This window comes from Dipodomys spectabilis, unplaced genomic scaffold, assembly GCF_019054845.1.
Source record: "Dipodomys spectabilis isolate Male_0828 unplaced genomic scaffold, ASM1905484v1 ptg000172l, whole genome shotgun sequence".
In the NCBI taxonomy this organism is placed as follows: domain Eukaryota; kingdom Metazoa; phylum Chordata; class Mammalia; order Rodentia; family Heteromyidae; genus Dipodomys; species Dipodomys spectabilis.
Genome location: NW_024870849.1, coordinates 349,093 through 353,517, shown reverse-complemented (window position 1 = coordinate 353,517; position 4,425 = coordinate 349,093).

Sequence of the window (4,425 nt, the reverse complement as noted above, 5' to 3'; positions counted from 1 at the left end):
TAATAGCCCCACAAAAAATAAAATACCTAGGAATTAACTTAACTAAAGAAGTGAAGGACCTCTATGATGAAAACTTTAAAATCTTGAAAAAGGAAATCAACACAGAACTTAAAAAATGGCAAAACCTCCCATGCTCCTGGATTGGAAAGATTAACATTGTGAAAATGGCAATACTTCCCAAGGCTATCTACAAATTCAACGCAATACCTATCAAAATTCCACCCTCATTCTTCAAGGAAATAGAAGAGGCAATCCAAAAATTCATATGGAACAATAAAAGACCCCGAATAGCAAAAACGCTCCACAACGGAAAGAACACTGCTGGAGGAATATCAGTACCAAATTTCAAACTCTACTATAAAGCCATAGTAATCAAAACAGCTTGGTATTGGCATAAGAACAGACCTCAGGACCAATGGAATAGAATTGAAAACCCAGAAATGAACCTACAGACCTATAGCCAGCTAATCTTTGATAAGGGAGCTAAAACAATAGATTGGAAGACAGACAGCCTCTTCAGTAAATGGTGCTGGCAAAACTGGTTAACAACATGTAGAAAACTAAAGCTAGATCCTTCTATATCACCCTGCACCAGAATCAACTCCAAATGGATCAAAGACCTTGAACTCAAAGCAGACACTCTGAAAACATTACAGGATGGAATAGGAGAAACCCTGGGTCTCCTCGGCTCAGGCCGAAATTTTCTGAATAGAGACCCGGAAACACAACAAATCAAAGAAAGGTTGGACAAATGGGATTGTATAAGGTTGCAGAGCTTCTGCAGGGCAAATGACATAGCTAGCAAGATCAATAGAAAGCCCACGGATTGGGAGAAGATCTTTACTAGCCATACAACGGACAAGGGTCTCATATCTAAAATATACTTGGAACTCAAAAAATTAAACCACCCAACAACAAATCCTCAAAGAAACAACTGCCCCATAAGTAAGTGGGCGAAAGACTTAAAGAGAAGCTTCTCTGAAGAAGAAAGAAGGATGGCCAATAGACACATGAAGAAATGTTCAACATCCCTAGCCATAAAAGAAATGCAAATCAAAACAACATTGAGATATCACCTCACTCCCGTTAGAACAGCAGAAATCAAGAACTCTAACAACAACAGATGCTGGAGGGGATGTGGACAGAAAGGAACCTTACTTCATTGTTGGTGGGAGTGTAAACTTGTTCAACCACTTTGGAAAGCAGTATGGAGGTTCCTCAAAAGACTCCATATAGAGCTCCCCAATGACCCAGCAATCCCACTTTTGGGCATTTACCCAAATGACCACAAACAAGGCCACACTAAAGCTACCAGCACAACTATGTTTATTGCAGCATTATTTACCATAGCTAAGATATGGAACCAACCCAGATGCCCCTCAGTAGATGAATGGATCAAGAAGATGTGGTATATATACACAATGGAATTCTATGCCTCCATCAGAAAGAATGACATTTCCCCATTTGTTAGGAAATGGAAAGGCTTGGAAAAAATTATATTAAGTGAAGTAAGCCAGGCCCAAAGAAACATAGGTCCCATGGTTTCCCTTATTTGCAATATCTAGTATAGGTATGAGTCAAGCGGAAAAAGTCAGAGAATGTGATGTTAGGAAAACGAACCCTCAAATATGTATTTTAATGTTTTTGTTTCATTCATGCATGTGTTTCTAACGCATTTATAAGATTATTTCTTTGTTGCTTTGTATGTCCCTCCCCCACAGTGTAACCCCCGCTTTCACTATATTTGATGTCAGTATAACATGTGGAGGAGACGGGGACAAACAAGTCGTTTAAGGATTCAGGTGGACCTGTTGCAACAATGAGAAGTACAAAATGTCATGTCAAAACCAGCTTTATAATGTCGTTGGGGGGGGGGAGGGGGGATATGATTGGGTGGGGGGGAGGGGGGAGGCTGGGTAGGGAGGTGAAGGGTAAACAAAGGAGGAGGCTGCAATGCTTGGTAAGAAATGTATGCATTATCCTGCCCATGTAATTGTAACCCCTCTGTACAGTATGTTCTCAATTAAAATAAAATTAAAAAAAAACAACAAAAAACAACAGTTTTCCTTTGTATCATATTAAACATGATTTTTTCTGTATTACAATTTATTATTTATTTTTGAAATTTTTTATGTTTTTTTTTCTCCATCTAGGGACTGGCCACTGTCTCAGAGATTTTGCTCAGTTCTGCCAATTGAGCCACACCTCAGCTTCCGGCTTGTTTCTTTTTGAAGAGTCTCATACGAACCCCAGCACTACTAAGGAGGCTGAAATCTGAGGATCTTGGATTGAAGCCAGTCTGAGCAGCAAAGTCTGAGGGTTTTTTTTTATTATTATTTTGCCATTCGTTATGGGCCTGAAAACTAGGCTTTGGCACTGTCCATCAGCGTTCCAGCTTAAGGTTAGTGCTCTATCAACTGAGCTGCAGCAACATTTTCGGCTTTTCCTGCTTATGTGGTTCTGAGGAATCAAACCCAGGTCCTCATGCATGCAAGGCTAGCACCCTACCACTGAGCCAACTTCCCAGATGAAATCTGAGATTCTTTTTCTTTTTTTATTTTATTTTTTATTTTTTTTAAATTTAATTTTATTTTATTTGTGAACATACTGTACAGAGGGGTTATATTTACATGGGCAGGATATTGTGTACATTTCTTACCAAGCATTGCAGCCTCCTTTGTTTACCCTTCACATCCCTTCCCAGCCTCCCCCCTCCTCCGCCCAATCCCAATCCTTCTCCTTCCCCCCCCTCCCCCCCCCCCCCCCCCCCCGCACCGATGTTGTAAAGCTCGTTTTGGACATGACAACTTGTACTTCTCATTGTTGCAACAGGTCCACCTGTATCCTTAAACAACTGGTTTTTCCCCATCTCCTCCACAAGTTATACTGACATCAAATATAGTGAAAGCAGGGGTTATACTGTGGGGGAGGGACATACAAAGCAACAAAGAGATAATCTTATAAATGCGTTAGAAACACATGCATGAAAGAAAAAAACATTAAAATACATATCTAAGGGTTCATTTTCTTAACATCACATTATCTGACCTTTTCCTCTTGACTCATACATATACTAGATATTGCAAATAAGGGAAACCATGGGGCCTATGTTTTAGCCTCTTGAGGAAACAGAATTACAGTTATGAGCCACCAGTAATGGGCTGATTGGCTCATTGCAGCCTCCGTTATTGGTTCTTCTTTTTCTTCTAGTCTTCTTTGCATTTCATTCTTTGTGAATGTGCTAGTGCTGGAGCCAGAACTCATGCAAGGCCTGGCCTGTTTCAGGATGCTGAAATCTGAACATCATGGTTCAAAGCCAGGCTGAGCAGGAAAGTGTCAGATACTTACCTCCAATTAACTGCCAAAAATCTGGGAGTACTACAGTTCTAGCCCCAGGATGGCCCACAAGCAACTGTCTTGTGGACTTTCCTGCTAGAATTGGCCTTTACACTGGATACCCATATTTCTGCCTCCTGGAGAAGTACAGGCATGAGTCACAAGCCCCAGGTTCTCTTCTTATTTACATTTTTGTGATCCTGAGGCTGGATCTCTTAGCAAGGGCACTGTTTCATAGCTTTCTCACTCAAGCCTGGTGCTTTACAACTCCATCACGATTCACTACTGTTTTCTTGTTTACATGTTTTGCTGGTGATTTGAAGATTAGAGACCATAGCCCTCAGATTTAATCTATCTTAGTATTTAGGATTACACACAAAAGAAGTGGCACTGTAGCTCATGTGGTAGAGCACTAGCATTGAAATGAAGAGCTGAGGGACAGTGCTCAGGCCCAGAGTTCAAGCCTTACAACCGACCAAAAAAAGAGGATTATACACAAAAACCAAAATCTCATCACTCATTAAAAAAAATTAATTGAATTTTTTTATACATTTTTTAATTTCTACTTTTTATTTCCATATGTATGCTGGGCTTGGAGCTATAAATCAGTGCCTAGGTATTGTCCCAGTTCCTTTTTTTTTGCCTGTCATGGAGCCTGAACTCTGGGCCTGGGCGCTGTCCCTCAGCTCTTCAGCTTGAGGCTAGAGCCGTACCACTTGTGCTACTGAGCCACTTCTGATTTTTCCTGCTTATGTGTTGGTGAGGAATTGAGCCCAGGGCCTCATGCATGCAAGGCAAGCACTTTCCCACTGAGTCACTTCCCAGTCCCCTCCCAGTACATTTTTAAAACTAGCCCTCTAATATGTGAGACACAGCACAATTCGGAGCTTCTAAAAAAAAAAACTGTAATTGGCTAATTAGTGTAGAGTTCATGGACTCCCCTGCCTTAGCTGGCCTTGAGTACTGATCCTCAGATGTGAGACCCTTGAGTAAGTACAGTAACAAGTGTAAGCTAACTCAATTTTGCTCATTTTAACCTCTGAAATCGGCTCTCCCTTTTCTTCTTCCAACTTTCTTCTCATTTATTTA